The following is a 23,473-nucleotide window of genomic DNA, read 5'->3' as shown; positions in this document are numbered from 1 at the left end:
GTTCTGGTTCAGAGTGAAGTAGCGTCAATTTCTGCTTTGAACTGGAGTGCCAGGAGAAAGGCAACAGAGTAACGAGAATGAACACTACCTCAGGGCAGCAGCAGAGTGGTTTTTTCTTGGTGTGTTTCAGACATGCCTCTTTCCACAGCACTGCTCACTCTGCTGCTGATCAAAGTCTGGTTTTTTTTGAGCTAGTTACTTAGACTGCAGGCTTCCCAATGCAAAGGCTATAATTTTTATATCTGGGTCTTTAGGCACAAGTCCATCAAGAGAAAAAAAACCCACAACCTAGTCTTTAATACTCTGTACACGTGCATGCTTTAAGTCTCTCTAATTTTGTATTCCGGTGGTTGGTGGAATTAGAAAATAATGACTGGCACACTGTTAATGTCAAAAAACAAACTCTCCACTGTGTCATATTTCTCAAACCTACATTCATCTACAGATGTCTTGGTTGCTGCAGACCATTAAAATCGTGTGGATTGCGCAGCAGTTTACCTTTCTGTATAATGCAGAATAAATTAGGAAAATACAGAAAAAATCCCTGAAGGCCTTAGACAACGTTAAGAAGGGAGAGACAAGGGAATACAGAAAAAGAAACTGTGAAGAAACAGGCTGAGAAGATGTAAAGCCCTTGAACTTTGACCAAAGTAAATAAACACCTTATTCCTTAATGCATGGAAACAACGGAGTCGCGAGGCTCTGAGCTCATCTTACCTTGGCTCCTTGTCTTTGCTGTCGGTGTTTCTATTTTTAGGAAGCACCCGTAATTGATAGGATTTCTATAACCAAGAATTTCATGTATCTCATTACCTTGAGATTGACTGCTGTAATAATGCATGTACTCATTCATCAGTGTTTTGTCATGATTTCAGAAAACCATTCTATATTCAGGAAGGCACGAGATACCAAATGGATTGCTCTGTCAGGAGACTGTCCCTTTATCGTCCGTTTCTGCGTATCCCGGCATGTCCTCACTCCCAGTTAGCAGACCTGGCACGCAGTCACCAGCAGACATTTTCCTGCACAACTCGCATCTGAAGCGCAGTAACAGCTCTTCGGTGCCTTGGCACTGACGCATCACGCTAACCAGTTTGTGCAAGTCCCTTACTATTTTCATTAGCTCTCATCTGAGGGGGAAAAAACTACAGAAGGACACATCCAATTAAAAAAAAAAATAAATCTCTCTGTATGTTCCTCTTATGAGGAAAGTGTTTTTTTTTTTTTTCTTTTTTCTTTTTTTTTCTTTTTCTTTTTTTTTTCTTTTTTTTTTCTTTTTTTTTATAAAACCTTGGGTTGGTTTTATCTCTGACTCCTCTAGCAGTATCTTTCAAAAAACTCAGCCACGCTTAGCTTGTTCCTTTTCCTCCTTTTTGCTGTAATCCAAGTACTTGAGAATTCTCTTTATTGTTCAACTAATCATCTGAAACTGAAATACTGAAAATCAGCCCTAGCACAATTTTTAAAGGTAGTCAAAGCATATTTTTCCCTCACTTCCTTAGTTGGAGATTTTAATTTTAATGTTAGATTGTATGCTTTTAGTTGAACCTCATCTGCTTTTGTGTATAAGCTCCCTCAGAGCTCCTCCGTATCACCCATCTTGTTAATATTTAATGTATTTTTGTCCTGTCACTTTTTCCACCACTCCTGCTCACCATTAGTACCAAGGCCTGCCAGAGATGTGGATATGGAGCAGCCCCAGGCATCCACCCTGACCCTGGGCCCCACCACCCCTGCTCCCAGCAAACCTAGAGGCTCCTCTGCCAGCGGAGGGCCTGCAGCGAGGAAGGCAACACACTCCTCCTCTCTTTGCCCAGTAGGTAATGGAGACGTGGCACAACCTCACTTCTTCACAGCTGCCCTACGTCAGGGTCTAGACATTTCTTGATAAAATTCAGGACAGTTCAGCCAAAGACAGCTAACTGCCCATCAGGAAGCACCTGGGATGGAAAGGAAAGGGGTGGGCAGGGAGAGCAGGCAGCAGGCAACCCCAAAAAATGGAGCAGGCCTGGCTGTAGGATGTCCGCCAAGCAGAATGCCTGTCACCTGTACCACCATACCTCCCTCTGGCTGCTCCTGCACCATTCACATGAGGATATTTCCATTTCCTTGAGTCTAGATGTGAATCTTCAGAAGATTCTCTCCGCTCTATTTTTATCTCGTTAGGTTCGATATATCTATTGATTAGATCAGATTCAGGGGAATATTGTGTGCGTAAAGCACTCTGGAACCCAGTACCTTAAGTTTCAGCAATTTTTTATAGCTTCATTATAAAACCCCAGAAAATTACACTGTCTTAATAGAAATGCTGACATCCCTTTAACTGCATGACATTAATTGAAGCTACCATAATTTATCATCATTCCAAAGACTATAACCCCTAAAAGTACATTAAACAAGAGTGCATTAATGAACAATTATAGTAATCAATTTACCCTCCCAACATAACTCTCTAAACCGCAGCAGAAAACCACCATCATCAAAAATGCCTGTGCAGGGCCGGAACCTTTGGCCAACATCATGCTGCCACAGTCTACAAGGGCAGGTGAAAGTTGTTAGTCAAAGTCACTTTCCATACAAATCGTTTTCTGATTATTTATTTAGTCTTTTGCTCCTGGCTATTTTTCCAGTGCTGCTCCATCCTCATTAGAATAGCCTGCGCTATGTATCAGTACAGGTTTGTTTAGTGGCCAGTCAAGTAAATGCACAATGTTTTTACAATTCCAGAGTAAGTCCAGCTTTTAAACTAGTTTATCAGTGGTAAAATAAGAAACAGGGCTCCTGTGTTAATTCAACATAGAACCTTGGGAACTTGCTTCATTTTTACAGTAACTTGGTTCACTCTTGGCTCACAAGTAACATATTCCACCAGAGAGGCATTATTTATTCAATGAAAAAATACAATGGTTGGACAAAGACGATTTGGAAACATTTTCAAAAGGAAAGCACTCATCAAGCACTCTGCAAAAATAGTTATTGGTGGAAAATGTGGACACAGTGTGTCTTTCTAAACCTTTTTTTTTTTTTTTTTTCCCAAAGGTAGGCAGCAAGAAAAGATGAAGTTTATTCTTATTAAAACTTAAATAGTAACTCTACTACTCTATGAATCCTCCCAATAAGGAATGAAAACAAACCAACTTTAAAATGTGAAATGCAGCAAACAATGTTTATTCACAAAAGATCATTGTTTTTCCATGTTTGCCTCACTTTAGACCAAACAATCAAGCACATGTCACTATTTCTTTGCTGTATACTGTAAAACAATCAAAGGGAATGTTTTGTACTTAACCCCTTATTCCCTGATTAGAAGAATTTAAGATATTACATACAAGATTGCTCATGTGTTAATAAAATCTCTCCCTTCTGAAAAATACCATTCATTAGCTTCCATACTGGGATCGTGGCACACTGTCCCCACCAAAAGCACCAGCAAGAAGGTTGTGCTGGCAATGGCTCAACACTTCCACCTGCTCAACACTTCCCATCAGATCCTATCTTGCCGCGACTGCACTCAGCAGTCTGTGGCTCCTACCACCTCAGCCACAGGAGGACACAGGTGGTCACCAAGAGGGAGAAAAGATCCAGGCTGGGTATTCTTGGGCACTCATCTCTCCAGCTGCAGGGCAGCTGCAGGCCAGAAGCTACAAGGCTGTGTCCTCACAGCCCTGAAGAAATGTTCAGATGCAGCCTCCAGACCACAGATGGACAGCATAGGGTAAGGGGAAGGTGTAGCTGGGTTCTGCCATGTCTGCCACTGCAGGCATGCCCTCCAACTCTTCAGAGCGCCTCGCTCTTCACTGACTCACTATGGGTTCACACAACTATGATTAGCCTTATACTTTCAAAACAAGTAGTTTTGTTAATGTACTGAAAGCCCAAGTAACTTTTAATTACTAACACTGATATCATAGAGTCATAGAAATCATTGAATGGCTTGGGCTGGAAGGGACCTTAAATATCATCTAATTCCAATCCCCCTGCCATAGGCAGGGATGCCACCCACTAGATCAGCTTTGCCAGGGCCCCATCCAGGCTGGCTTTGAACTTTGTTCAGTCTGGCCTTGAAATTTGTTTTGTTTTCATTGAAATGACAAGGATTTGGGCTTTCAACTAAAATACAGTGACCACGATAACATTCGATCTGGACATTATGAATGCCTATATAAATTTCTAATTCTGAGTAAATGGATGCTCCTTTGATGGAAGATATCAAGTATCATTTTATAGTCACAGACTAATTTAGTTAGTTTATTTCACAGCACCTTGTTTCCCTGTGGCTACACCTGCAGGCCACCCGCTCCCTCAGGGCTGCCCTGTGCCTGCAGTGCGAGGCCAGGCCCGAGACTGAGGGCTGAACCCAGCAAGTGCTGTGGCTTCACAGAGGGACAAGCAGGCTGATATAAGTTGTCAGGAGAGTTTGGAAGGGTCTGCTCTGCAGGAGCAACCCAGCTCTCCAGGCTAGCCAGGTGGGCACGAGATTCATGCCTGGGCTGAGCAGGCCTGCGAGGGCCGCGCTTGCTCTTCCCCCACTAGGCACATTGGCCCCACTGCACTGAGAGCTGTGTGCCCTGCTCAAGTGAAGGGTCTGGCTCAAAGTCTGTAGCTCTTCAGGGAATTGGGGTTTTTCTAAGAGACGTTTGCCAGTTCCTTAAATTATTTTGCAGCTAGTTAAATAACTGCTGTGCTAGAGTCTCTGCGGGCAGTAATTATTATTCCTTTTTCTCCTATTAGGCAGTCCCCCAAACGGAGACATGAAAATTGCTTTGAAATCACAGCAGACAAAGAGGAAACTTTTGGACATCGTTTATTTTGGGATGTTCCAGACCATAGCTATCCTCCAAACCAAAAAAGAAGGCCAGCCCTGCCAAGTCCTTAATCACTGAAATGAAGAAAGAGACCACAAAACTGAATGAAAAGATGATTTGAACAATTTTCCTACTCTGAAAAAGGCCTTTTTTGGGGTTTTTGTCAAAAGAAAATGAGGGAAGCACAAAAAAAAAAGCTGAATGCATCACTGCTGTATCTAACTGGAGGTGACACGCAGAGGCCAACTGTTTATAAAGGGAACAATGCTAGTGCTTGTCCTTGTGAGGAAAGACCTCGCACTCGGCATCTGGGGAAATAAAGTCTCACCGGCACATTCACAGAACTTTCCAAGCACGTAAGATCCAGATTCTTCTTACAGCGTCCACTCTGCTATGCCATTAAAACATAATTGTAACATAATATCCAAGCACTTATGCTCGAAGCACTTAGGGAGTAAGCTCAAAAACACTTGCCAGGTACACGAAGGCTGTGTTATTTATAGCACCGTAGTACCAAAGGGCTCAGCCGGGACCCATTCCATTACGCTAGACAGTGCGTAAACACGGAGCAGCCAGGGCCCTCACCCCGAGAGCGAGTGTCTGTGCCGGGGCAGAAGGGATGTTTTAGACCTCTCTGAAAGTCATCTAGCAAATGCAACCACTGTCAGGACAAATGTACGTTTAAAATGCAAGTGTATCCAAGCCTGGCATATTCAGAGTTTAAATCTAGTCTGAAATACAATGCTGCAGACATGGAAAAAAAAAAAAAAAAAAACAGCAGTAAAGCAATTGTACAGTTATGAAAACTAGCTGGAAACAAAACTGAATTTTAGCAAATCTTGTGAAATATTTGTTATGAAACATAAAATCATCCATCCTTGCCCTGAAGTAGCAATCACCAGTTCTGTTCTGATGCTGGCAAAACATTGCCAGCATCAGAACAGAAATGACAAGGGATGTGAAGTAACGGGGTGCAGTAGAAAAAAAAAAAAAAAAGAAAAAAAGAAAAAAAAAAAGGTTTAAGTGAGTCTGCAGTGGGCTATGGGAGCAGATGCTCACAGGAGAGTGTTACTGAAGTTGCTGACCACAGCAGCCCAGTTCTCAGCGAGGAGCCCTGCAGGTTCACCCCAACTTTCATCACTGTGCTTGTTTAAAACACCTGTATGCATTAAATCCCCTGAATCCCTGGGTGGGACTCAAAGAGCACACAGACCTCTCATTTGAGCCAGGGGCCCTAAAACCCCAGGCTCCTCTATGTCCCACACCCACGTGTGCTTCTGCCTTCCCGGCGCATCCAATCCTGCCTCTCAACCCATCCTCAGCCAACGTGGTGGTGCTGGCAGCGGTTTGAAGAAAAGGCACAACAGCAGGACAGTAAACAGTAGGACAACAGCAGGCACAGGAAAGGGAAAAGAGCAGCACTGGACTGTGCTGCCCTCAAAATGAGGGGTTGGAGCAGGACTGAGCTGTTTTTTCTGCACAGTGAGAGGGAGGAAGAGAGGCAGGGGAAAACAGAAAGCATCACATCTTTTTTCTTATTATCTGGATGCTTTTACTCCTGTTTAATCTATCACATCCATTGACTTCTTCTTAAGCAATCTTTAAATTCATCCTTTTGTACCTTGAAGCTTGTCCTCGCAGTCGTATGCATGGTACTGAAGTCCACACAGCACTATTTAGTAGTCATTTTTCCCTCAGGAACTGGGGGAGTTTACTTTTCCACAGAAAAAGCTTTGCTATTTTGAGTGTGGAATGAGGTACGTGATTGGTCCTGTATGTCCCGCTCTAAAAAGAGAAAGGCAAAACCTTGGTTGCCTTTTCAGAGCACTGCTGAGCCCAAAGGATTATCTTTGCCAAAAAGAAACAGAGAAGCCCCAGTTATGTGTTCTTAATGCAACACACAGAGAACTAATACAATATTCTGGTTAGGAATGGGACAGTAGGCCCCAAAATTGATGTCATGCAGTGGCCAGAGCCTGCCATGGCGACAAATAGTGAAGGAGAGGTTCTGCAAGTGAGACTGCCTCCAGGTGTGCCTGCAGCAAGGTTCACCAGGAGTAGGAGCAGCCTTACAGGACCAGCTGACACAGCTGGAAAACCAGAGAGAGGAGCAGTTCTTCACCTAATAACATACCCTTGCACTCCACTACCTACCTCCATTTGTTACTTCATGTCAGATAAAAGCCTTGGGCAGTTTCAGTGCTGTGTTTAAGCAGGACTAGCACCTCTGCTGCTGAAGAATGCGGCTCCCCTGTGCTACATTTACACCAAGAGTCATGAATAATACTAGTAAGGATGCACATGTCTCGGTTATAATTGCAGGTCAGCCAGGCTTTGTGTCGTATTTCTTCTTTGTACCTGCTCGGACATAAATTGTAGCTACAGCAGGCCAAAATACAAAGCTAACGCTTAAAGATCATGGTTCTGAATTTATGCGCCATTAAAATATTCTGCCCACCTCAAACAATAGATGATTCATTTGTGAGACTAGTGATTTATTTATAAATATCCAAAGTGCAAAGCTACACTGACATCTCAGAGCAACAGAGTGAAAGAAACAGGGTATTATAAAAACCTCCACTGACACCAGCTGAAGATAAAGCAGGCAGCAGGCGAATAAATATGACCAGCAGAACGTCCTGAGCCTTAGAACAAAGTGGGCACGAGTTTCGTTGGCCTCCCCTATTTCTGACATAAATAAACCAGTTGAATAGTTCTTTTTAAAACAGCTGTTGGCCTCATTTGTAACATCATCAAATGCCGCAAATTTTCTGAAGGGCCTTCCTCCTTTTCCCTACTCCACATCTTTTTCCCATGGAAGTCTAAGCCCAGATTTGTTTTTAGGAATGGCGACCAACAAACAGAGGCCTGGTAGCACTAGCAACGGGAAAGAAATGTTTCCAAATTAGAATGTGAAAAATGAAGGGAAACAAAACCTTTTCAACAATGACTGAGGGAGCCTACAAGTCCTAGAGAGGATTCAGAAATCCTGTAAATACAAGGACTGCTTTTCACCTTTAGGATACACTTTCAAATTCAGCCCAAGCTGTCACTAATACCTAAGGTAACGATTTGGAGTGCTCTCCCCTGTATACATTCAGCATCACATCATCCCAGCATGCGATTTATAATTAAACAATACAACTTTATTTGTAGAGTATTTCAGTGGGAGGCGAAGTGATTCAGTTACTCTGCATTCTCCTTATGGGGCCTCCCCTCCAAACACTCCATGCTCAGCTTGCTTTCGGTGTTAAGCTCCATTTTTTTTCTGATGTTCACTTGATGCAGTGAGAAAGGCACACCCAGGCGAGCAGTGAGGATCCCCAGTTCACCACCCAGCAGCCTGACAGAAGCACCCCTGTGTCTCTCATGGGGCACAGGCACAGTGGGGACACCACCCCGTGCCCCAACCTTATGAGGTTTGGCTCCAGCCCACCGTTACAGAAGAAAAAGCCTCTATTTTTTCTTCCTTTGTGGGAATTTTCCATCGGCTGTTTCAACTGGAAACCATCCACCTTCCTGCACCAGGACAGGCAGAAAGTGACCGGGGAGAGAGCCCCAAACACTTTGTAAGACTCTGAATTTGCCACATGCCCTAGTAGCCTTGCTGGTTCCCCTCAGCAGTGGGGTATAGGGTCTCCAGCAGGGCCAGTCACCAGCTCTACCACCAGAAAGAGAAACCAGCGGGTGGTGGTGTTCCTGCAGCCATCTGTACTTCCAGCATCGGTGTGAAGAGGCTTTTCAGAGGTCTAGCCCGCTGTCAGAGCCCTTTATCTACAGGAAGACTCTCAGGTTTAGTCTGAGGAGGTCTAGCCAGGGGGCTCCAGGGGATTGATTTCTCCAAAGACCATATGTTGCAATGTGTCCTCAAAGGGGCCGCTTTCTGAATCATTTAATCTTCGCTGCAAACTTCACAGCCCCGATTCTCTTGACTGTGCATGCTTTATCTTCAGATGATATTTGTCTTTTATGGCCTTTGTGATCTGCATTGTTCCTCAACAGCTCAGTTACTTTGGATTTGTAGAGCAAAAGAGGAGATAACTTGCAAGGCCAGGCGGGTGCCCATAAAGGCAGTGGTTTTATGGTATGGCTGAGCCAGAGGGCAGCTGCCAGCTACCAGACACTTCCCTTCCTCACGTGCGTGTCCCCATGGGGTCTGTTTCTCCAGCACTGCTTTTCTGCTTACTCCAAAGAAGCAAAGTGCTTCAGCACAAAGAGCAGCAGAGGGAGAGCAATGTTAAGGGCAAAGAAGGAAAAAGCATTGCCCCTTTGGCCACTGTTAAACCCACTCAAGCATAAAACTATAACATGGAAGAAGTATAAGAGAGAGGAGAGCCCAAAGCAGACAGCTAAACTGAGCCAAGTAGCAAAACCAGTGGAGGTGACCTCAAACTGTTCCTGTCTTCACACGCTGTTTTCAGAGAAAGGAAAAGGATTTAGTAACCTACACATTGGTACCATGTCCTGTTTAGCCATATGAAAACAGCTCTGACTTATGGGGCTGATGAGACACCCAAAGGCAGCTGAGGCATCTCAGATGGCACCACATGGCTACGTTTAGGCAGCAGAATCCCACATGAAGCTCTAGATACCAACCTGGAGCTGTCAAACAGCTGGGCTGCCCAGGACAGAGCAAGTTTTCCAAAAAAAAAAGGGAAGGGCCACTGCTTCCATCCACCTGGTTGCTGGTGTATGTGAGGGGAGAGAAAGTGCAATATTATCAGCTGATAACAAGCTCTTATTTCTGTCATAGATTATTAAATGCTTCTTTAATTCTACAGAGGAGCCAGATACCTATGATTTCTCTGAACTGGAACAGGCCTTTTCACTCTCTCTCTATTTATCTGTAGGCAATGAGTCCAGCTACACTCTCTGGTATTAGCATGCCCCACCTGTACCATTTTTAGTACGAATATAATCAGGCTCCCCTGGAGGTGGAGGTATCAAATGAAAAGGATAGCACTGAATCCATGTCACCCACCTCTATTAACCACACTTGGCACACTTAAGGACAGAAGTATACTTAAGCAAAAACGATAATGGGTTATTTGGGGTGTGGAGCACAGAAAGGTATCTGTAATACTAGTGTTGTCACCGGGATGTCACTCTAATGATAGAAGAGGTTAGCAAGTTTTGAAGAGAGGGGCAATAGGTTTCTTTAGACCAACTAATACACTCAGAAAAGGTGGGCAAGTGTTCAGGCACAAAAAGTCAAGAAGCAGTTGCTTTCGTGACAGAAGAACATTAGGTACAAAATACTAGCAGCAGCAGTACGGAAATGAGGGGAAAAAGCATTATGGAAGAAATCATCTAAAGATTCTTGTCAGATAAAAAATCTTGCATTATCATGATGGGATAACCTAACTCTTCTGAATTTTGCAATCCATGCAAATGTATGATGAAATTGATACTCTTTTAAAATAGTTCTTCTATCATGCTAGGATGAATTGCCAGAATGGCTCCTGGCTTTAAATTACAGTGTAGATAGAACTGCAGCATTAAGATTTCATTTCAGTGAAATTGCCATTAATGTTTTACCTAATGTAAGCCGATTTTCTATCTCACTTAGGAAAGAAAAGTACCCTGTCATGTTCCATATTTTATTTGATTGAACTAGCAGAAATCTCTATCACCCTTTCACAGCAAGTCAGCAGCACATTTCTTTAGTACAACGGGCTGAACATCTGTCTTTGTTATAATTATATGATTGTATGTTTGTTAAGAATAAAATCTAGGAAGTTAAATACTATCGTGGTTAGAAGAAATACCTTTAAATCAGAGCGACAGTGACATATAGCTTCACTGCTTACTTAGTTCACGGATTAGGAGTCATTTCAAGCTGAGGTTAGGCTGGGTGGGACAGCACTGCAAGTGCTTAAACAATGAGAACAGCCTTCTTCTTAGAGCTGTTTGCAGCTAACACGGTGGGTGGGATTCCCAGAGGAAACTATCAAATACTGTTGCCATATGCTAAAATAACTTCAGTTTAAAGCCCCAAAAGCTATAATCATGGATAGGACTCTGCTTGAAGAACTGAAATGTTCAGGAAGCAATTGTTTTAATGACAAGATCTTCAAAGCAGCAGGCATCAAATGCTCATATAATCAATACAAATAATAAGTGCAAAAGGCTTTATTACAAGCAGAAGACAAAAACAAAGGTAAGCTGAGGAATGCAAATGACTATCATGCATGGTACTCATGCAAATTGCATCCTGACTGTCCTTTCCACAGAGATACCAGGGTTTTACCCTATTCCTCCCTCCTTATCTTTACAGACTGGACGTGCATGGAATGCACCCTGTTTTATCTAAAAGTGCCAAATCCCTGAAAACGCCCAACCTTTGATCTCTCTGACCTGAGTGAGAATAACACAACTTAAGAGACAACAGCTAAATGTTGTTAGCCATGAAATACTTGCACTAAGTATTGCACTTGCATCTAAGTGTATTGCAGCTCTGAATAATTCAAGAAGTTATGCAAGTGTGGGGCTTGGTTTGAGGACTCAGTGACATGGAATCAAGTTTTTTCAATGATAACAAACTTCTATGAAGGAAAACATGCAAGAAAGGTGTTTCTTATAGTACCTCTATCACTTTCTAATTATGAAGTTAAAGTGCTGAACATCTATGTTTAAGATGCCATTTAGATGTTATTTAGTCTAGAGTCCTGAAAACATTTCCCTTCAAGTACAACATTTGCCTAAGTTGCAGAGCATATACAAAACAGCACTTGATCTTGACAGCTTTGGCACATGCGCTTAGATGTCCTTGACAATTAGGCATAGGAAAATTGGGCCCATGTAGTTGTCATATGCCATGACAACAGCCTTCCTGCATGCCCTCGCTTCTGCGATCCCTGCTACCACCTGCCTCAGACTGCTCACAAGGCAAACCTCCTCCATCCCTCTGCACTCGGCAAGGTACTTCAGGATTAGAGCAAGGACTGGGAGGAAGAGACTAGGAGGCATGGAGCATTGGGAAGTGTAGGATCAACTGAACCACAAAGCCCTCGATCAGATGGCAGAAAGGAGGGGTCTGGTGGCTGGCAATCGTTAAGCTGCTGGTCATCTACCAGGAAGAGGCCACCAACACTCAGTGAGCCAGATCAGTTTTGGTATGACAGAGAAAGAGGGCTAGATGCCAGGAACAGACATTCCTCTGGGAAAACAGTTGATCGGAAAACCTGGGAAAGCTATATTTAACTGCAAAGTGACGGGGCTCCGAGCCTGGGTGAACAAGAGACAACATCCTCGAGTCACAAGAGAAAACAGACAACCTTCCATAAATAGTTCCACTTCTGGCTGAGCCTGACCGGTTTGCTGTAGCCCCGGGGCCGCTCTCTGGCTCTGCGCAACGCGGGACACGCCTGAAGCTCTGCGCGCTTCCCAGACGTTGTGCCAGTACTCTTAATGCACAGGCAGCCTTCAGCCCCCCGATGTGTGGCCATACAGCCCCAAATCATGGGCAATTATGCCAGCATCAGCTTCCCACTTTCAAACCACACTCCACTCCTGTACTCCACACTCTTTTCTATTTGTTAGAAATACACTTCTGACACCAAACAGAGAAATAGAGGAATGATTCAATAGTCGAACCCCAGACACGTAGCTCCTAAAGCACAGAGTCACATCACCAGCCTGCTGGTCCCTGCTCAGCTCTGTTCTCGTTTTCATGTCAGAAATGGCTGTGTACGTGAAGGGGGCAGCACTGCTGTCTGTAAGCTGTTTCACTGCTTCCACAAGTTGTCTCTGCACCTACAAACTGAATCTGGGGTTTGGCACAAGGTATCAGAAAGGATAAATCAAGCATTCAAAAGAAAGGAATGGGGAAGAGAAGGATCCCCTCTCACGGGTGGTACAGTACATTAATTCGTTTGTATGTTCAGAGCCCGACCTTTCCTGCCCTTGGCCAGCCCACGCTGACCTTCATTTACCACGGGGCCAAGTACCACGGGCTGGGCTCTGCAGTACAGGCAGTCCTTTCAGCAGGCTGTCATGTCGCAGCTGGTACTTCAGGGCTTCCACCCCTTCACAGCATGACACGGTCTCAACCCATTTTCCCACACCTGCTCCTTTTCCTTCTCCTCCCCTCTCCTCGAGCCCAAGGAACCAAACTCCCTGCTGCAGTGTCTGAGAGCCCATGGCACGGTCCAGGAGGAATGAGCTGTGATGCCCCTTTGAATGGTCCAGCCCAGGGTCAGTGACTTGCAGAGGAACCCCCAGCCCCCAGACTTGGTTCTTTCAAATTCATTTAATAATATTTGTCCCGGAAATAAACAAAGTATTCCCCAAATAATTATATTGGGCCGTATTATCTTTGAATTCCTTTTTTTTTTTTTTTTTTTTTTTTTTTTTAAAGAAGAGCTCAAATACTGAATGCAACAGTCACCTGAAACATATTAGGGTGTTTTTCTTTTTTGTAAAACACAGAGGAAATAATCCAAGTGTTCTCAAAATAAACAAACAAATAAATAAATAAATAGAACATCCAGCTTTACTTCATCAATGCAAACCAGGCCTCTGTTTTTCAAATAGTCAAATGTTTGTAGCTGTATTTAATTTATTCCTAGCATAAAGTTATGGCCAGGCTAGTCTTTGCAGCTCCATAGGGTTCCCAAAAGGAAACTCCATTATTTAAATAAGCTGGTGTTATTGCAGAAGGGTTTTCCAAAGACTTTATAACCCATGACTCGTTTTTCTGCAGAGGCTAATTGCTTATGCCTATTTTTATTTTATCCATATAGATTTACTTCTCTTTGGATCACATTATACTGTGATGCCTCTTAAACGTGATTAAAATGTGAGAGAGGAAAGATATTGTAGTCCTGCTCGTCCACTAGAAACCCCGCTGAATCCTATCCTCTTTAAGGGCCAGAGTGGAATTTGGCCTGAGCTACTTACATTTTCAATCTCATTTTGTGCCGGTTTGAAGATCAATAGAGGGAGGCGATGCTGAGGCACAGCAATTTCAAGTGTACAGCTATTGTGCAGACGCTGTAACTTTCATTATACAAGCAAGCTTCTGTGCCTGTCCAGAACTTCAGTGATAAACAATCTGCTTACATAGTCTGTCACAGGATCAGGAGTCATGAATTTGTATCCATAAACATGGGCTGCAGCAGCACAGCTAATTAGGTGTATCCTCAGAAGTGCCTTCCATGACTTCTTCCATGAGAAGTCAGCTGTCTTGTTAAGAGTTAACTGAGTTATTTTTAACATGGATATTCGCACAGATGAAATAAAGGTCTCCAAATTACTTTCTCAAGCTACTCTTTTTTTTTTTTTTTTTTTTTTTTCTGAACATATGGCTAGAAAAATAAGCTGAAAAAAAAACATTTTTTATAACTCAATTTTTACAATCAGCGAAATAAAGAACTATGTATATGGAGCAGAGCAGGTAACTGTAAATGTTAACACAGTGGTGCTTGGGGATGCTGACTCACAAAGACACTGCCAGAAGTACCGGTTTACAGATGAACAGCAGGCAGTAACTCCTTGGTCAGTTCCCAGTGTCTCCCTCCAGAAATACCATACATATTTTGTTTGCAAAGTAAGTTGAATGCTTTAATCATATCAAAATATACTTTCTACCTGGGAACCAGTAATGCCAACACTGCTGATGACAAATAGTACATAAAAGGAAACAATGCACATTGCAAAATACACACATCCCAGTCGGACAGTTAAGGTCTTGATATATTATTTCTGGTTAAAAAAATAAAACAACATTATGAGATATTTAACATTATAATCCAGCCTCATTTGTGGTTATGAAGACAAGTTTGTTATGGACTTTCAGATAAACGTGAGGCACTGCCTCTAACTCTGGCTCAACAGGACTGATAGAAGATCCTTTTGGGTGATCCTTTTGGCTTACCCCCATGAACGTTAAGATCTCTTACACATGCTATGCAAAGCCCAACCTAAAATAGGAGTGCTCGTAACTCTGCTTAAATCCCTCCTTGAGACAACTTACCAGAAAAGTAACTGAAACTGGCATAAGAAAAGATCTTCTAACCACAATAAAATGCTCTAGAAGCAAAAGTTGGCTACAAGTCTGAGATGCTCAATTCCATCCCATTCTTGTCTCATATTTCCCAACACTCTTGAGTTTACTAATATTTCATCCGGATACTGTATCTTCTTTGTCATGCATATCCTTATTCATGTGTCAATGGCTGAGCTCTCTCCCTGTTAATTTCATACAGAGCAACAGCTTCATCTCATGCCCGGTGTTTCTCTGTATTATACATTGGAAGGCATGAACTGCTTTACCTTCTGAAAGAAACATAGCTCGTGCATTCACACCACAAACTTCTTATTCTACCCAATCATTCCTTTCTGTAGAAAATATTTTGTTCAAGGGTGGGGGTGGGGAGGTGGACAGGCAGAGACATCACAAGAACTGAATTCAGTTGTTTTCAGTATCTCTTCTTTACCGATGTGTCAAGTATGTTTTGGGGCAGGTCACCGGCATGAATGCAGTACAACAGGTTGGGCATGTCTCAGTTCGTTTGCAGTTGCAGAACACTATAGGATTTGTTAACTGCCATAGATATATCCTGCAGTGTCACAGTGCTGTCAAAGTACACATCGTGGAAGCCATGGCTATCAAGCCAGCTACATAAAAAATAAAGCTGTGTTTGGTCAAGAAATCAGCTGTTCTCAGAGCAAAGCAACCTGCAAAACCACCAAAAATAATCCAACATACTATGATAAGAGAAAAGTTGCAGTACGTAAATCAATCATTTGTTCTGAATATAGTAACAAAAAATAGCATGTGATGAAGGTGAGAGCCATCAGTCGCATCACATTCCCTCAGCTTAGTGGACAGACATCATTTGTTAATGCTACAGCTGCCAGATCACTTTAAAGGAGAACTCAGACCAAATTACAGTACTCTAACCTTGCAGAGGATGAACCTGAATCGTGATACCGGTCTTCTGATAAGTAATGTTCTAACAGGCCTCTGGCTTCCAATAATAAGGTAAAGCCAGACAAGAGTGCTCATTTCTGATAGGAAACTAACTGTACATATTTATCAACAAAATAATGCACTTCCTTGGTCTTGATGTGGACAAAATAACACAAGGAATGGCTTTCAGTATCTAAAACTAAGCACCTGCTTAGATGGTCATGTTTTTTTTTTGTTTGTTTGTTTTTCACTCAACAGAGCCATCAGTAAAATGCACGTGGCAGCAAACCAATGCATCCAGTAGGAGTCCCAGTACATGCGGTGGCATGTGTAGCTCCTTCATTTTATCTTGGGATGATTAAGAACAGAAATCTAAGCACTAAAAAAACATATGATCACTTGAAGTTTACGAGCAGACAGATCAAGGATCTGTAAGTTTATGATAAGCTTCAATACAAGAAAATACTTCAAACACAATACTATTTTTTTTAATATGTAAGAAAATACTTTTTTGAACGTGAGGGTGATCAAATGCTAGCACAGGTTACCCAGAAAGTCTCCATGCTTGGAGATACTCAAAACCCACATGGGCAAGACCCTTACAGGCCTGCATGAACTGACCCTGCTCCAAGCTGGGTGTTGGACCAGATGAACAATAGGGTGGCCATCCAACTGCTGCCACTCTGTGCTGAACGAAGCCAGCTAGCTGATCTGCGTTGTCTGTGCTAAGGAATCCAAAACCTGTCAGAAGTCTTTTCGTTATAAGAATTTTTCTGTGGAGAAATGAGGAACTGGAGGCAATCTCAGCAATGTATTTTAGACTGAAGCAATGGGAAATGAATTGGTTTGTTTGTTATCTGTCTCCTGGCAATGGAAGAGCGAGGGAAGCAGTGTGAAGGCACAGCACTGCCAGGGCAGAGGGCATCTTGGCCTCTTTCCACTGCAGCTAGCTACTAGACCAGCTGATCTGTTTTGTGATGAGCATGTAAAAAGTTAAAGGTGGGAGTGTGACAGAAAATAGTAGCAGATAGAAAACAGGACACGTGAAACAAAAATGCATACTCACACCAATCATTAAACATGGATTTAGTAGGAAAACAAAAGCCACCAATGCAATTCATGCTTCCCATCACTCCTATGAAAAAGTTTGTAGCAAACAATGAAATAGCAAGAGGCAGGTGTTAGAAACCCAACAAGTCACACACTCAGGGAGTACTCTTCTGCCAAGAACTGCATGAACCACTTTAGCCAGTGCTCAAAAAAATGAGGCAGATGAGGTCTGAATGAAAAAGCCTATTGCACTTCCAACCCAGAAAGAGGGTCATGGGCAGGCAGATGGTGAAGGAGAAGAAGCAATGAAGAAAAATGAAGAAACCTGTAAAATGCATTCTTTTCCTAAAATTATTAGAGAAATGAAGGCATTTTTCTAATTGCACATGTAAGGCCATCTCCACTAGTACGCAAATTTTCAGTGGTTTTCAGACAAAAGCTCCTCCCTAACAGGGAAAAAGAACAAATTAATTTAGATTATTTTAATGCAACCAAAAAATCCCAGAGAAAGGCACATTAGTATACTTTAAGCCAAGGCCCTAGGATCCCACAGATCTGAGCCATAGTATTGCACGTTATGCTTCCTTCCCTTTAGGGCATTTAGGGCCCCTCATTCAGGAGGTGCTCTGGTCAACTTTGCTGCTGTGATAGAAATGATCACTTGACTGCTCCAGCCTTTTCCCAGAGGCTACTGCCAACACAGCAAGCCGGCACATGGGAAAATGTTCCTAAACTGGAGGTAATCTAGTGCACAGACCTGTCTTTTAACACGTTCAGAAATATCCCTTGGTAATAAGGCTGTGCTGATGTAAAATGTTACCACCTGCACATACTCCTCCTAATGAGAACTGGCAAAAGGAAGAGTGAGCACTCCTCCCTACTGCAGTGTGAAGCTACTGCCCTCTGCTCTGCCAGTGAAGGTGGCTGTGAGCCTAGGCACCGGGCACTACGGGTGGGCACCCACTCTCTGCTGGCTGTGTTAGGCATGCAGTCACTCCAGAAGAGCAACACATAAGATAACGTTGGGGGTGATGATGTTTTAAATGACCATGACAAGACTTGCCAGGGCTCACCTGTCAGTCATGTGAGTAAACTGACCTCCACCAGTACTTCAATAAATCGCTGGGCTTTGCACTGCAGTAACACGCAGACTCTTGTTCTGTTCCAACAGTGCTGTGGTCATGGTGGCCGAGTTTCCCAGCCATCGCAGGGTGATGCCCCAGAGCTTGCTGCTTGAATTGAAGTAGCCTAACAGAACATCTCTTCTTTTCGCTCATCGAACCCAAGAAGAATAGTTAAACAACAAAATGTTGCAAGATCTGTTTGAGAGTATGTGTTGTAATGCCTTGGAAAAGAAGACAGAATTAGCTAACATCGCTCATGACACTTGGTTTCTGTGGCTATCAAGGCCAATAGAAATGTTTCTAAGAAACTGCAGATAAATCAGAGGCAGTACAGAGGTGAGCAGCAATGGCAGCTGTTGAAAATAAACCTGTATGAAGACACATATAAACACTGACACAATCGATCTTTGGACCAGTGTTACAGGAACAACAAGAATCCAGGAAACAGAGTCTACTGAAGATGCTGTCCTTCTGTAACGACAAGAAAAATGAAAATAGGAAGCAATACAAGAGTAAAAGAAATTAAGGTAGGAGGCGCACCAACAGCATTATAACATAGCATGACTTTAACTAAGTGTACAACCATACGTAAAGTAGGTGAAGTTCTTTGCCAACAAGACTACTCAGACAAGGGCAGTGATAGTGGTTAGGGTTAAAGCACGCCAAAAGATTTTGATGGAATGTGCTAAGCACAAGGGCATTTTGAACATCCATAAAAATAGATGTATCCCCCCCCATTTACTTGTTTATTACCATGCAGGCCCACAATGTAAACAATTCCAGAATTACCAAGTACTTTACATGCAGTTTACTCCTGCTAACATCAGAGACTGATCTGACTTTACAGACTTTCAATTAGTCTGCCATAACAATAAGAATTGATCATCCTAAATACAGCATTATGCAGCAGAACAAGAACTTCATAGCCTTTTTACACCCTTTTCCTCATCTTGAGGTACTTGTCACTGGGAATGATGGAAACTGAAGTAACAAAGGACACGCTTTCACAACACTCTAAAACGTAGCTGCAAAACAAGTGACAGCTGCTCAAAAAATTTTTAAATTTTTAAATTATACTGAATTATTGTCTCAATACTACCTCACCAACAGGTTGCCATCTTATTCATCTGGTCCCCTTCTGTTTATGAAGTGAGACACAATTTTCAATTAAATTATGGCTTGCAGTTTTCCTATAAGGCCCCCACCTTGTTCAGCACATGTCATGTTGTGCTTGCTGGTTAACCAGTTTTTGGATACTTCACCAGATTTTCACACCTCAAAGTGGGGCTCCAAAATTTATTTATTTCACGGCATTTTCTGAATTCATTCATGTTCCATTCATGGGCTTGTCTAACATGAGTAGATTACTTAAGTGTCTACCAGAATTCTCCACAAAAAAAAAAAAATAAAAATAAAAAGTACTTACTTCATAGCAACCCATTTTGCAAATGGTGCATTTCTATTATCTCTATTTAATAGAAAGATATCCTCTTTAATATCTTCATCGATGATCTGGACGAGGGCATCGAGTGCACCCTCAGTAAGTTCGCAGATGACACCAAGTTAGGTGCGTGTGTCGATCTGCTTGAGGGTAGGAAAGCTCTGCAGGAGGATCTGGATAGGCTGCACCGATGGGCTGAGGTCAACTGCATGAAGTTTAACAAGGCCAAGTGCCGGGTCCTGCACCTGGGGCGCAATAACCCCAAGCAGAGCTACAGGCTGGGAGAGGAATGGTTGGAAAGCTGCCAGGCAGAGAAGGACCTGGGAGTGATGGTGGACAGTCGGCTGAATATGAGCCAGCAGTGTGCTCAGGTGGCCAAGAAGGCCAACGGCATCCTGGCTTGTATTAGGAACAGCGTGACCAGCAGGGCTAGGGAGGTGATCGTCCCCCTGTACTCAGCTCTGGTGAGGCCGCACCTCGAGTACTGTGTTCAGTTTTGGGCCCCTCGCTACAAGAAGGACATCGAGGTGCTTGAGCGGGTGCAGAGAAGGGCGACGAAGCTGGTGAGGGGCCTGGAGAACAAGTCCTACGAGGAGCGGCTGAGGGAGCTGGGCTTGTTCAGCCTGGAGAAGAGGAGGCTCAGGGGTGACCTTATTGCTCTTTACAGATACCTTAAAGGAGGCTGTAGAGAGGTGGGGGTTGGCCTGTTCTCCCACGTGCCTGGTGACAGGACGAGGGGGAATGGGCTTAAGTTGAGCCAGGGGAGTTTTAGGTTAGATGTTAGGAAGAACTTCTTTACAGAAAGGGTTGTGAGGCATTGGAACAGGCTGCCCAGGGAAGTGGTGGAGTCACCATCCCTGGAAGTCTTCAAAAGACGTTTAGATGTAGAGCTTAGGGATATGGTTTAGTGGAGGGCTGTTAGCGTTAGGTTGGAGGTTGGACTCGATGACCTTGAGGTCTCTTCCAACCTAGAAAATTCTGTGATTTTTTTTCTATTTTATGAAATGGGAAATTGAGGTATGGGAAGATTAGTGTCAAATATCTCCAGTAACTTTGACTGTTCATTCAGAAACATGTAACATGAATTCTTTAAGAGAATGCTTAAAATACTGGTGTTATATTAATTTCACCTGTATTCACAAAAGTTCTGCATTTCTGCAAATCAAGTCTGAGGTTCTCAAGATGGATACTATGAAATGAGGAACATGAAAATGAGTGATTGCTTCTGAAAAATCTATTTTTATTTCCTGGCTCCTCATCAGACAGCAAACATGTAGTAGCAAAATATCTGGTCCTGTAGAGTAGCATCAAACTGTCTTCATAAGAAGCTCTCCTCTTATTCTGGTTTCTAGCATTAGTCACTATATATATTGTCCAATTTCTTCATAAAATAAGGCAAGGATCCTATAGATAATTACCTTTCTAGAAAAATACATCTGCAAAATAGAATACAATGGAAAGCAGTCCCATTCTGACTGAAGGCCAGAGCACGATGTGTGACATAAGACTGTCAAATTGCAAATGCAACAACCAATAATTCATGAGATTTTAACAGGGAAACTAATAAAGAACAAAGAAAACTACCTGCTTGATAAAATAAACATCTTAAATGAAAATTACAGTCAACTCCAGAGCTCAAAGGCATATTCACATTACACCATTCCGTCATTTCACATAAAAGAGAAACCAATAACCCCAGCAGATCATCCTCTTCTTTATGGAGAAATTAAGAAAGGGGTTGGGACATAGTTGTTGCCAGCAGATTTTTATGGATATTTCATAAGAGTAGGAAAGGTTCAAGAATTTTGTGTTCCATTCCAGATCTGCATGTGCTCTAGCAAGTCATTACAGAAAGCAGGGAACACTCTTTCACCAAAGGACTGAGAGAAGTTCCCTGCAAAAGAATTTTTTTATGGGAAGGGCTGGGCCTGTATAAGAAAAATTTCCAACCCAGAACTCTGTGTCTTCTACACAGCTTTAATAGAAAGGCTGCTTTTTTGTCAGTAATTAGTGTTCTTGAAAAACATGTGATTATTTTTACTTTTTTTTTTTTTCTTCCTTACAATGCTGATTAACTGCCAGCAATTCATCCCATAACTGATGTAGCTGTGACCAACTTTTCAAGATCAGCACTGCATCCACAAAATCAACACGAAATTTTTTTTGTCTGTAGAAATGAGCTTCTAAATAAGCACACAGGCAGTATTACCCAATTTGTATGCAAAGATGTGGGTTTCCAAGGGCAGCTTTTTTTCCATTACAATATTACAGGTAAAATGTACAATCAAATATGCACCCATTTTTACTAATTTGTACCTTAATGAATAATAGGAATTAATGTTTACTTAATAAAACACTTGAACCTGTCAGCACAGCTTTTTAATGAACAGTTCTAGAAAGTGCAGTTTTGCATTTACGATTTAACTGTGGGAATAGTCAAAAAACAGTATGTGCACCTGCATCTCCTAGAAATTCACCACCAGACCACACTTCTCTCCATAATTTCCTCTTGACTTTTGTATTTCCGTGTTTATATCTTGTCCACATTTGTGACACCAAATAATCACATGTACCACGTAATGAAATAGTCTGTCTGAAGTATTTGTGTTGCAGTCCATGTTGCACTGAAGGCAGTTTAGAATTGTTTTTTTTCCACTCAAATTATAGGGAACAGTGGCTGAGAACAACAATATTTACCTGTATTAATTTGAGGAGGGCACTCTGACAAACACTAATATTTTACAGTGTGCCAGTCTAGGCTTAATTTGTACATCTTGCACTTTCAATAGGCTGGAATACAATGGCACTACCCTGTCGAAACAAACAGATAAAGAATTATGCTACTGCAAACGAACCACAGCGACACGTACAACAACTGCTAGACAAAATGAAGGCAGGAGGCTGGTTTGCAAGCTCTGCTTAACGTTTTGGGGAACGTCTGGCCCAGTTTGGGGTACCAGCCATGTCTCTACACCTTGTTGACCAAGGACACCTTGACACCCCCATGCCCTGCTGCAGGCAGCAGTTACTTCAGCTTCAGGCTGCAAAACCCGCGGGCAGCCTGTGATACGGCCCTCACGTTATCCGAAGTGCTCTGAACGGCACAAAAACCGACAGAGAAATATGTAGGAAAACACGCAGCGTTCAGAGCCGCCAGGTCAACCCGTGGGGCACACGGAGGCCGAGGGCTGCCCCCCAGGCAGCGCGCCACGAGCCCCGAGCACCGTCCCGGGAGCAGGAAATAAAGGAAATTGGAGGAAATTTTAAAAAAATAAAATTAAAAAAAAAAAAAAAAACCTCTCAGAAATTAAGACGTGAGGCAACTTTAAGCAGAAGTTATGGCGTTAAAAAAAAAAAAAAAAAAAAAAAAAAGGAAAAATAAATAAATAAAAGCAAGGGCGGCCCAGCCGCTGATAGCACACGGAGCCCGGCCCGGCCCACCCCGAGCCGCCCCGGCCCGCCCCCGGGTCTCCGCCCGCCGCCGCCCCGCCGCCGCTCCCCGTTCCCCCGCGGCCGCCCCGCACCGGGCGCCGTCCCTGCCTGGCCCCGGCCCCTTCCCCGGGCATTTGGCGTGGCTGCGGAAAAAAAACGTCACTTACCAGGAGTGGGGTTCGAACCCACGCGGACATACGTCCATTGGATCTTAAGTCCAACGCCTTAACCACTCGGCCATCCTGGTGCAGATACAGGAACCGCACGCCGCCGCTCCTACATACGGGGCCGCGCCGCGCCGCGCCACCGCGCCACCGCGACCCCCGGCCCGGCCCCGAGCACCCCCCCCCTACCGGGCCCCCTCCCGCCCTCGGCTGCGGGGCGGGCGGGTGCACAGCGCAGCGGGTGCAGGCGCGGGCGGCCCCCTTCGGCTGCCGCCGGAGAGGCGGGCGGGCGGGCAGCACGTCCCCTCCCTCCCCCGGCCTCTGTGCCGCCGGAGACAACGCTGTTCCTTCTCCCTTTTTTATTTTTATTTTTTTAATTTTTAATATCCTAAACGGCAGTGTCAGCTGGAGACGGGGTGTTACCTGCTGGCGCTCTTGGTGTTCGACCCAGGTGCTTCCTGGGAGAGAGCTTCCCTCGCTGAAGGGAGGACACAACAAAGTCCAGAGCGATGAATTACGCGTAATTAGGAGGAAGACGTCGC

At 43.5% G+C, this 23,473-nt stretch overlaps 1 long non-coding RNA gene across 1 annotated transcript; it reads right to left on the bottom strand.

The window, feature by feature from the left end:
- Window positions 1-20,554: 20,554 nt before the first annotated feature.
- Window positions 20,555-23,090, bottom strand: LOC311434257. Its single transcript, XR_014691343.1, has 2 exons — window positions 22,935-23,090; window positions 20,555-22,146 (listed from the first exon to the last, which is right to left on the bottom strand). It is a non-coding gene; the product is annotated as an uncharacterized lncRNA (long non-coding RNA).
- Between the last annotated feature and the right edge of the window lie 383 nt (window positions 23,091-23,473).

Source organism: Aythya ferina (genome assembly GCF_964211825.1).
Source record: "Aythya ferina genome assembly, chromosome: 3".
Classification (NCBI taxonomy): Eukaryota; Metazoa; Chordata; class Aves; order Anseriformes; family Anatidae; genus Aythya; species Aythya ferina.
Note: the sequence above shows the minus strand (reverse complement) of the source record. Positions and strands in the feature narration are given on the sequence as shown.